Source organism: Chrysochloris asiatica, unplaced genomic scaffold, assembly GCF_000296735.1.
Source record: "Chrysochloris asiatica unplaced genomic scaffold, ChrAsi1.0 scaffold00279, whole genome shotgun sequence".
NCBI classification, from domain to species: Eukaryota; Metazoa; Chordata; class Mammalia; order Afrosoricida; family Chrysochloridae; genus Chrysochloris; species Chrysochloris asiatica.
This window is the reverse complement of record NW_006408797.1, coordinates 3,382,975-3,395,258: the sequence shown is the minus strand read 5'-3', so window position 1 is coordinate 3,395,258 and position 12,284 is coordinate 3,382,975. Positions and strand designations below refer to the sequence as shown.

At 38.4% G+C, this 12,284-nt stretch overlaps 1 pseudogene; it reads left to right on the top strand.

Annotated features, from left to right (window-relative positions):
• Window positions 1–6,468: 6,468 nt before the first annotated feature.
• On the top strand, window positions 6,469–11,239 carry LOC102811333 (annotated as a pseudogene).
• Window positions 11,240–12,284: the final 1,045 nt, after the last annotated feature.

Sequence of the window (12,284 nt, the reverse complement as noted above, 5' to 3'; positions counted from 1 at the left end):
GATGTTCTGTTTGAACCACTGCTTCTTCGTCCAGGTACAAATTCCTCATGAGCACAACTGAGTGTTCCAGAATACTCATACTTCTCAATGTTGTCCATAGCTCATCATGATCCACACAATTAAAAGCCTTTGCATAGTCAATAAAACACAGATAAACATCTTTCTGACATTCTCTGCTTTCAGCCAAGATCCATCAGACATCAGCAATGTTACTCCTTGTTCCACAGCCTCTTCTGAATACGTGGAAACTGAATAACACCCTGCTTAAAAGCTACTGTGTAGTAGAACAAATAAAAGGTGAATTCACAAACTTCTTAGAAACAAATGAGACTGAAACACAACATACCAAAATCTTTGGAACATGGCAAAAGCAGTACTGAAGGGACAAATTATTGTAATAAATGCACACATCCAAAAATAAGTAAGTATTAAAGTCAACACATTAGCACAACATTCCAATAACTTGAAACACACCAGCAAAGTAAACCTACAGTCACCAGAAGAAAGACATAATAAAAATTAGAACAGAAATAAACAAAATAAAAAACAGAAAAACTATAGAAAGAATCAAAAGAACAAAAAGCTGGTTCTTCAAAAGGATTAATAAAATTGACAAACCTAACAAAAGAAAAGAGGGAAAAGACATAACACGCATAAGAAACCACATGGGTGATGTCACAACAGAACCAATAGAAATAAAAAGGATAATAACAAAATACTACTAAGAGTTGTATTCCAACAAATTTGAAAATCTGGAGGAGATGGATCCATTTTCAGAAATACATGACCTACATAAATTTACACAGAGTGGAGTATAAAACTTGTACAGACCTGTAACAAAAGAAGACATTAACCAGGTCATCAAAAAAACTCCCAACCAAAAGAAGTCCAGGTCCAGATGGCTTCACTTGTGAGTTTTACCAAACATCCTGGAAAGGGCTGTCACCAATTCTACTTAAATTATTCCAGAATATAGAAGAGGATGGAAAACTTCCTAATACATTTTATGAAGGAAGCATACTCTCATACCAAAACTGGGGAAGGACATCACTAAGAAAAAATTATAGACCAACATCCTCATGAACATAGATGCAAAAATTCTCAACAAAATCCTAGCCAATACAATTCAACAACACATCAAAAAATAATACAAAAAGTAATCTAGACATATTCTCTCAAAGGCACAGAACTATTTCTGGAGTAACCCCAAAGTTAGAGTTCCTAGTTTTTATAATTAACCCTGTTAACCATCACACCAAACTGAATCATAAAATCCATCATCATCTTCCCCCACTTTCTCATACCCAGACCCATTAGGAAAATGTCACTTAGTGGGAGTTTCAAAAGACTATGGCTAGAAGAGAAATTAAATAATTCACTGCACCACAATAGTGCAAATGGTTAAGCATGGAACTGTGGCTGTTGAGTCTATTCCAACTCAAATCAATCCTTCATAGAACAACTGGGGGGTTTAAATTGCTAACCTTGTGGTAACAGTCCAGTGCTTACCCTACAGAGCCACACCAGGGACTGGTAGCACTGGACTAGTAACCGAAAAGTTGGCAGTCCAAACCCAACTAGGTATACCTTAAAAATAAGGCCCAGAGATATGCTCCTGAGAGATTACAGTATTAAAAGCCTATGTAGTAGTTCTACTGTGCAAACGTAGAATCACCATGAGTACAAATTGACTGGACAGCAGCTAAGCACACCAATTCAATGGACATGGGTATTCGGGTCAATGTTTGTGTTCTAGTTACATTTTAGGAATCAAGTTTCACTAATGTATACTGCTTTGTCTGGTCAAGGTGATTTTCTTTTCAGTAAATGATAAATCCTAGAGGTGAATAGTAAGAACAGCTGAAAAGAATTGCTTATTTGTCGGAAGGAGGGGAAACACTTTAATAATCTTGGTTTCTTATCAATGTTATGCTTATTTTGCTCTTATGAAAGTCTTTCTTGTTCTTTTTACACAATTCGAAAGCTAGCAAAGAAAAACTAGACCATCATTACACTCTTTCTTTTATGTCACAGCATCCCTAAAGAAAATAGCAAAAATATGTAGACCCTTTAAATAAAATGTTCATGTTAATGTGGATAGTTTGAATCATACTCTATAAATCTTATTTCAAGAAGGATCTGCTTTCTTTCTCTTTTTTTAAGAAAACTTTTTAATGTGACTTGAGTGAAGGTTTACAGACATGATCATCAGTTTTACATTCAACAAACAATACACTTTGTTTCATCTCAATGATTGCAATCCCCTTCATGTCACAACAGTTATCCCACTTTCCCTCTGTGGCGCCTGTTTCCATTCCACCCAGCGATATCCCTTCTCTACATTGTCCTAAGGTACATGTTTCCCCTTTAATTTTTAATGATTGACCATTCCATGATTCATAGTGAGTATACCTTACTAGTATTGTTGTTCTCCCTATGTGCCTATCTACTGTTTGACTGAAAGTTGGGCCACGAGGGTGAGTTCCTTTCCATACCTGAAGGGAGGTCAAAATCCATAGTCTCATGTTTCTCCAGTCTCTTTCTGACCAGTAAGCCCAATTCTTTTGTTTTGTTTTTAATAATTTTGAGTTTTGCTCTACATATTCTGTCACTCTATCCAGGACCTTCTAATGGGATCCCTTTCAGAGCAGTTGTACTGATAGCTGGGTACCATCTAGTTCTTCTGGTTTCAGAGTTGTGGAGACTAATGTTCACATGTTCCATTAGTCCTAACTGATTCCAAGCATCTTAAGTTCTCATTGGATCATCTTTAAGAATACTTTGAACTTTAAGATCAAGTTAATGGTGATGTCATCCCTCTTGTCTTCATCTTGGCCTCCTACCACGTCACTGTCCTCGACATCGACTTCTCAGAGGGTAAAAAAATCTGATGATCTACTAATCCATCAGCATCTTCCCCCACTTTCTATTACCCAGATCCATCAGAAAAAAGCCATTTGGTGGAAATTTACAAAGACTATGGCTAAAAGAGACATTAAATAATACATTGTACCATAGTAGTGCAAGTGGTTAAGCCCTGGACTGCTGTTGCTGTTGTTAAGTGCTGTTGATTCCGTTGAGTTTTCAGCCATTGAAAACCGTATGGAATAGAGTTCTAATGTGAAACACATGTGGATACCAAGAGTTGGAATTTACTTGTTGGTAACTGGTTCAATTATGTCTTCAGATTTGAAATTTCGGGGAATGATTTCCCTTGGTGTTTCATAGGAGTCTACTGGTTATAGCAGAAGCAACTCTTTTGATAACTAGCAGAAAGCTTATCATAGAAATAGCTAAGATCCCTGGAGAGGAATGACTCCTTAAAGTATAACATTGGATGAAGATGTTTTTCTTTCCAAACCCTTTAAGTAAGTATTTATTCATCAGGGAAGTCAGAGTCTACAGCTAATTAATGTATGGGGACAAGGCTCCCTCAGGACACATCTCCAAGAACCCTTAGTCCCTTGATTATTCAGTGAGAGGTAGAGTATTACTATTCAAGTCATATTCAACTTGCAAGAACATGGGGAAAGATCTACACAATAGTTTCTTGCTCAGCCATTTTGATCTGTAGATGGAGTTGTGGTCATCCCCTTAGAACAAAACAAACTTTCTGTTTTTTGTCTGCTAAATGACATATCAAAGAGCTGCACAGTCCTGTGAGGAAACAAGACTGCATTATTTTGAAGAGAAAGTGATTACAGAACTGAACACATGGGAATTTAGATGGCCATTATATTAGAAAAGCTAATTTATAAAGTAGAAAATGTATAGGATGCCTATAACCATAAAGGCAAATAAGAATTCATTAAAATAAAAGACACAATAATAATCTAAACTCAGAAAGGATTTTTAAAAATTAAGAGTTTGAGTATTCTAAGTATTTTGCATAGATGATTTACTCCTTGATCAGCTACTTTATTTCAGCTGTCTGAATAAACCTCAATTTCAAAACCTCTAGTTGGACTGACAAAATAATTTATTTTTTAAAAATATGCTTATTGTTTAATGTCATGTCAATCAAATAATCCATTGCTTAATGTTGTTATTAGATGCCATTGAATCAATACTGACTCATAATAACCTTATGCACAACAAAATGAAACACTGCCTGGTCCTGGGCCAACCTCACAATCATTGCTACATTTGACCCCATTGATGTTGCCATTGTGCCAATCCATCTCACTGGGGATCTTCCTCTTTTTCTCCAACCCTCCACTTTATCAAACTTGATACCCTTCTCCAGTGACTGGTCCTTACTGACAGTATGTATGAAGTATGAGAGAAGCCTGGCCATCTGAGACATCAAGGCAAGGGGTGGGGTCCCCTTAGGGCAAACCCCCTTCCAAGACTAAGATTCAATGGGAATACACGCTCTGATTGGTGACCACGTTCATCACTGATAAGGGGAAGTGAGGGAAAAACAGCAACGAGCTGTGAGCTAAGCCCTACTAAGTTCAATAGACTCCTGTGAACCCTGGTAGAGACCTGGTTGGCCAGCAGTGTGGCAAGACTTGGGGACTCCTGAGCCCAGAGTCAGTGACATAGCCACAGAGGACTAGAGTGGAGAGTGAAGCATCCAGCTGATAAGAAGAGAAGGCATATGTACAAGAACACCCACACTTGTAGATAGTACCCACTTGACCTGGCTTAAATGGCTGGATGATCAGAATTCAACTGGAAGAAGAAAGAAGAGGGAAAAAAGAGTAATCTGATACAATTTGATGAATTTTACCTACACCTATGGATGCAGTAGCACAAAAGAGGAAACAAATCTTTACAGTGAGAATCATTCCCACTCCCTTGTTGCATAGGGTAGACAGGGACGGGCAACTTGGACATTGGGTACCCAAATTGGGGGTGCTTCAAAGGCAAGAAGTGACTGGCTTGCAAGGTTTCAAGAGGGAGCCTAGATCCAGAGGGTGCGTAGGAATATAGAATGTCCACTGAGTAGTATCCAATCTGTCTATGCAGGCAGGGCTGATGAAAGGAGATGGGGATGGCTCTCATGTGGCACAATAGTGAATAATTGCTATCAGGACTGACTGTGAGAGTTGGAAATGTAAAGTTAGACATTTTGTAACAAAAAGAAGGGAGTGGTTGACTTTGCAGTCCAGGAGTGGAGGTCCCTGGGATTATCAAGGAAGAAAAGTGGAGTGTGGAACCCTACCTAGAGGAACAATGATGTGGAGAGATGAATTGGCTGGGGACTGTAGACCCAGAGAGGGAGATGGGCTGTGTGCTGATGACCAGAGGGCAGGCTTGCAGGGTATACACTTCGGTTGGTTGATGATGCATGGAGGGGATTGTAATGATGGCAGTGAAATGATATACAATAGGATGAATGTAAAACTAATGTTCTCCCATGTAAACTATCACATAATTCACAATAAAACATTAAAAACAGAAAGAAAAAAAAAGAAATATATATATATATATTCAAAAGACATAGTCTTTTGATTCTGTTTTAAGAGTTCCAATTAACAAGCATAAACTTACATTGTTGTTGTTAGTAAGTGCTGACTCACAGATACACTATTTGGAGTTTCCAAGGAGCAGTTGGTGTATTTGAACCACCAACTTTGTAGTTCACAAACTAGTGCTTAGCCTGCAGCACCGTACCAGGACTCCAAACATGTGTAGTAATACATATATAATAATATTTACTGCTGTTTAGAGTCATTGAGCAAGATTTTGGGTACTGTAAGTCTTTGCAGGAGAAGAAAGCCTCATCTTTCTCCCATGGAGCAACTGGTAGACTTGAACAGCCAACCTTTTGGTTAGCAGTCCAGTGCTTATCCTGCATAATCACTATGTACCCATATAATGATACATAATTTATAATATTTTATAATGAATTGTGTGGACAATAAACTGTGGCTAGTATTGTGGGGAAAAATGAGTATTCCAAGACACTTGACTGTGCTAATTAGGTGCCTGTACATTGATCAAGAGGCATTCTTTGGAACAGAACAAGGGAATACTGAATAAGGGGATAAGGAAAGGTATATCCTTTCACCATATTTATTCAGTCGGTATGCTGCACAAACAATGATTCTATGAAGAATTTGGCATCAGGATTAGAGGAAGATTCATTAAAAACCTGCTATATGCAGATGGGAATTCTGGTGTGGCACTGTAGGATCAGTACTGGAATTTGAACCATAAATTTGGCAGTTTAAATAAACCAGCAATACAGGGTTGTGATGAGTTGGAACCAACTCAATGGCAATATGCAGATGGCACAACCTTGGTTGCTGGAAGCAAAGAGGATTTAAAATATTTACTGATGAAGTATTGATTCCACCTGAATGTAAAGGAAGCAAAAACCTCACAAATGGACCAATATATCACTCATGATAAATGGATTGAGCTTGTCAAAGACTTCAGTTTGCTTGGATCAACAATCAACACTCATGCAAGCAGCAGTCAAGAAATCAAATGAGTCTCATTGGTGAACCCACCGGCATGGGTGCCAAGAGTCACCACAGTGCTTTAGTGTCTACTCCTACACCGCCTTCAGTCTCTGAAGGCACTTGCATACCATCCCTCAGCTTTCTGAAGCTCATTCACTAACTTTCTCACCTGGGCTTGTTCGTGAAATCATTATCAAACTTTAACATCACTTTGGTCCAGATACCAAGCACTTTGGAATCCTGTGCACCTTTCCCAACAGACCTAAATTGCCTATTAATTATATGCAGGATACATGCAGAAGCTTCATGAGGTGGTGAAAACCATACAAATTAATACCTCCATTAAATACAACCTCGAAGAGCTCTACCACTCTGTTGAAAAATCTTTGGTCTCAACAAGTTTCCCTAACATTCTACAAACAGCAACATAAAGTTTGCGAAATCATGTTCAGGCACAAATCCTTCAGTTTAGAGAAGATTCACTATAAAGTGTTTTATTTAAAAAAAAAAAATCATTGCAGACAAATGATCATTATTACAAGTATTTTCTTGTTTTTGGATGACACTTATGTACTTCAAAATTCCATGCTTTCTTCTATATGGGATATGGGATCAGAACTACTTTTTGTTGTTGGGTGACATCAAGTCAGTATCGACTCATAACAACCTTATGAACAGCAGAACAAAACACTGCCTGATCCTGGGCCAACCTCACTACTGTTGCCATGCTTGAGTCCATCAATGCTGCAAAGTTGCAGATCTATCTCACTGGGTGTCTTCCTCTTTTTCTCTTATCCTCCACCCTACCAAACATGATATCCTTCTCCAGTGACTGGTCCCTCCTGACAATATGTCCAAAGTATGAGAGACGAAGTTTGGCTATCTTGGCCTCCAAGGAGAAATCTGGCTGTACCTCTTCCAAAACGAATCTATTGGTTCTTTTGGCAGCCCATGGCACTTTCAATATTCTCCTCCAACACCAGAACTCAAAAGTATCAATTCTTCTATGGTCTTCCTCATTCACTGTCCAGCTTTCACATGCATATGAGGTTACTGAAAATACCATGGCTTGGATCAGGCACACCTTAGCCCTCAAGCTGACGTCTTTGGTCTTTAATACTTTAAAAAGGACTTGTGCAGCAGATTTGCCTAATGCAATATGTCATTTGATTTCTTGACTGCTGCTTCCATTAGTGTTGATAGTTGATCCAAGAATGAAGTCCTTAAAAGAACACATAATAATCCACTAAAGTGGATTCTTAGCTGGTTGCTAGGACATAGGGGTAGGGTTAGGGGTGGGAGGGGAAGGTGGAGCACAGGACAGGGAATAGACACAGGATAATTTGGGTATTGGGGAGGGAGACAGTATACAAGTAGGGAGAGGGGAATGGAAAAACAAAGCATATGGGAGAACAATTAGACAGGTATGAATGGGCTAAATGGGACAGAGGTAAAAAATGATGTAGGCACAGCTTTAGAACAACAGGGCTCTGGGATACAGAGACTGAAACATGGTTGGAATGGGGAAAAGGGGGGAATACTGTTAAGATGCTTGGCTGTCTTTTGAACCTTTGTTATCCATGCATTATATTATAAAACAGACACTGGAGGGGGAGAGAAAGGAATAGCCAGAAATATCACCATAGAAAGCTTGTAAATCCATCTTCTGCCTATAACTGATTGGAATACCTAAAATCGGGCTACAATGTGTCCAGTGAAGGAGGTTTCCTGAGGATCCTCTGCATTATATAAGCCTGAACCACATCCAGACTTTCAGAGATAGGAAAATTTCCACTTGAAAGGACAAGCAGACCAGTCTGGAGCAGCTAGAAAACCAGAAGATACTTCTTGAAAGAAAGACCTACAGGAAAAATACAAAACAATAAGGGCAGTCCGACTGTTACCACAAGAACAAGCAAGTTGCTTGCCCAGGACATATCAAGGCAAGTGGTCGGGTCCTCTTAGTGCAAATCCTCTTCCAAGACTAAGATGCAATGGAAATACACGCTGTGATTGGGGACCACGCACGTCACCCATAAGGGAAAGTGACCAAAGAACATCAATGAAGTGGCAAGCTAAGCCCTGCATCGTTCAACAGACTACTGTGAACCTAGGTGGAGACCTGGTCAGCCAGCAGCGAGGCAAGACTTGGGGACTCATGAGTTCAGAGTCAATGACATAGCCACAGAGGACTAGAATGGAGAGCGAAGTGGCCAGCTGATATGAAGAGGGAAGACAGATGGAAGAACACCCACACTTGCAGATGATACCCACTTGACCTGGCTTCAATGACTGGATGAACAGAGCTCAACCTGAAGAAGAAAGAAGAGGAAAAGAGTGTCATCTGATACAATTTGATAAACTTGATCTACACCTAAAAATGCAGTAGCTCAAAAGAGGAAACAAATCCCTGCTGCAAGAACTATTCCCACCCCCTCCACACAAAAGGTAGACAGGGATGGGCAACTTGGACATTGGCTACCCAAAATGGGGGAAGGGATACAAAGCTAAGAAGTGACTGCCTTACAAGCTTTCAAAAGGGAACCTAGATCCAAAGGGCATGGAGGAAGGTAGAGTCTCCAGTGAATAGTGTCCAGCCTGTCCAGGAAGGGCTGATGAAATGAAATGCAGATGGGTCTCTTGTGATACAACAGTGAATAATTGTTATCAGGACTGATTGTAAGGGTTGGAAATGTAAAGGTAGACATTTTATAGCAAGGAGGGCCGTTATTAACTTTTCAGCCTAGGAGCGGAGGGCCCTGGGACCATCAATGGAGAAGAGTGGAGAGTGGGACCGTACCCAGAGAAGCAGTGAGGCCTGAGATGGTGGCAGAGAAGATGATGCGAAGAGATGGAGTAGCTGGGGACTTGAGATCCAGAGAGGGAAAGGGGCTGTGTGCTGAGGACCGTGGGGGTTGGGGGGAGCCAGGCTTGCAGGGTATACCCTTTGGTTGGGTGATGATGCATGGACAGGATGGTAACTATGGCAATGAAATGATGTATGATAGAATGAATGCAAAACTAATTTTAAAAAAATTCCAAAAAAAAAGAATGAAGTCCTTGACAACTTCAATCTTTTCTCTTAGAAACCAAATAATTAGTGAGAAATGATTCAGAGTAAAACTACTGATGGTATTCGTCTACTAATTGAATGAGACAGAAATGGTGAATTTGTGCACAGAAGTTTATTGTGATATCTACGGACTATGCTCACTGCCCTTCAGGTATATAGAGATTCATCTGAACTGAAATTTTTGGAAGAAACAAATTCTTTATATGCTGAAGAATGTCAGAGATGAGTGTAAGAAAGATAGGTTCCAGAAGATCTTAACTATGTAAGTAAACATTTAGAAGGAGATCGAGTAATAACATATTTAGACCACAGTACAGAGAAATCACTAATAGCTTGTGTGGAGAAACGGCTATTGGTCAAATATTTAATAACAATTCTGCAGAAAGGGCTTAATCATTTACTTGATGAGAATAGATTACCTGAGCTCACACAGATGTACCAATTGTTCAGTTGAGTAAAAGGTGCTCATCAGATAGTACTGTAGCACTGGAGGGAATACACCAAGACTTTTGGAAGAACAACAGTTATCAGTCCTGAAAAAGATAAAGATATGGTACAAGACCTACTCGATTTTAAGGATAAAGTGGACCACATCATAGAAATGTGCTTTCAGAAAAAATGAAGTTATCAACTTGATGAAGGAATCCTTCGGAACGCTTATCAACAAATGGCCAAATAAATCTGTATAATTGATAACAAAGCATATTGATTCAAACTTGAGAGGCTAATAAAGAAATAACAGAAAGATGAAGAACTAGAAGGAAGCCTTGACAAAACTAGGATAATATTCAGGTTTATTCAAGGTGAAGATATATTTGAAGCATTTTATACAAAAGGTTTAGCAAAAAATTCCTTGTTGGGAAAAGTGCATCAGTAGATGCTGAAAGCTCTATGTTATTAAGATTTAAATGTGAATGTGGTGCTGCTTTTAGCAGCAAACTGGAAGGCATGTTCAAGGACATGGAACTTTCACAAGACATCTTGGTTAATTTTAAGCAGTATATGCAAAATCAAAATTATCTAGATTCAATAGACAGAACAGTACATATACTCTCAATGGGATACTCGTCCAAATACTCACCTATGGAAGTACACTTAACTCCAGAAATAATTTAACTTCAGGAAGTATTTAAGACATTTTATCTCAGAAAGCACAGTAGGCAAAAACTAATATGGCAAACTACTGTGAGGCATGATGTTTTAAAAGCAGAGTTCAAAGAAAGAAATATGGTGTTCCAAGTTGTCTCTTTCTAGACATCAGTCTTTGTCATGTTCAGTGAAAGGGATTCACTGAATTCAGTTTTGAAGAAATAAAAATTGCTGCTAGTATAGAGGATAGTGAATTATGATGAACATTGCAGTCTCTAACTGTGGTAAAGCACATGTATGGATTAAAACTCAAAAAGAAAGGATTAGAAGATGGGAACAAACTCATTTTTAATGGAGAATTCAAGCACAAGTTATTTAGAATAAAGACCAATCAAATTCAGATGCAAGATACCATTGAGGAACAACTAAGTATCACTGAAAGGATGTTTCAGGACAGACAATATCAGATTGATGCTGCTGTAGTAAGAATAATGAAAATGAGAAAGACTCTTGGTTATAATCTTCTAATTTCTGAATTGTATAATCAGCTGGATTTACCAGTAAAACCTGGAGATCTGGAAAAGAGAATTGAAGCTCTTATAGACAGAGACTATATGGAGAGAGATAAAGCCACCCAAATCAGTACCACTATGTGGCATAATGATGTCAGCAGACTATTTTCTTTTAGTAAAACACAGAAATGTATCTTCAGAGCAATGAAATACATCTGTGCAGTTTCCAGGTCTTTCTATGATTGAACCTGCTACAAACTGTGAATTAGAAGGAAAGGAAATAATTCTTGGATCATTCTTCACAGGACAAATGGAACATGTGTCTTTTTTTCCCCCATGCAGTTCTTTTTATTCTACTGGATTGGTGTGGTGTTGTAGGATCAGCACTGGGCTGCGAACCACAAGGTCAGCAGTTCTAACCCACCAGCAGCTCCTAAACTAAAATATCTTAGTTGATGAACACTTAGATTGAAAACAAAAACCCTTAATTGGTAAACAGTAGGAAGAAACAGTCAGTGTCAAAAACTGACTGATCAATTGTTGTTGTTGTTAATTGTAGTCAAGTCAGTTTTTACTTATAGAGACCTTATATAGTATTTCCAAGAAATGTCTGGTGGGTTTGAATGTGGAGCTGTGGTTCAAAGCGTCCTTGCGGTCCAGTGCTGATCCTACAGCACCACACCAGATTGATCAATTATACAACCTTAAAACTGGCATTTGTTTCCTTCATTTATTTTTGAAAAGTTTTAAACTTTCTTGACTGACTTTTTATATAAATCAGGTTTCTAAAAGAAATCTTTGATGTGCCAAGAGAACATTGTGTATCTGATGTGTTTAATGTATATGTTTAATATCACCACCTTTATTTGAGCCAAGTTATTTGTGAATTTTATTTAAGAGTTTTGGATGGTTAGTGTATTTATGTATACTGTTCTAAGGTTGAGTCTAGCAGTCCTTGTTTTTTTTTTTTTTTTTTTTTTTGCACATTAGGACAACTACAGTTTTTTTTGTTTGTTTGCTTGTTTTTTAATTCCAACATTTGTATTGCTATAATGAAGTTTGGGGGGTTTGTTTTCTTTTTACAGTTTTCACAGGGACAATAGTTGTTCTATTGCTGTACTATTTTAAAAGCTTTTATAGGAGACTTTAAAGTCTTGATATTGTAAAGCAAAGGTTATTTTGCCAAAAGATTAA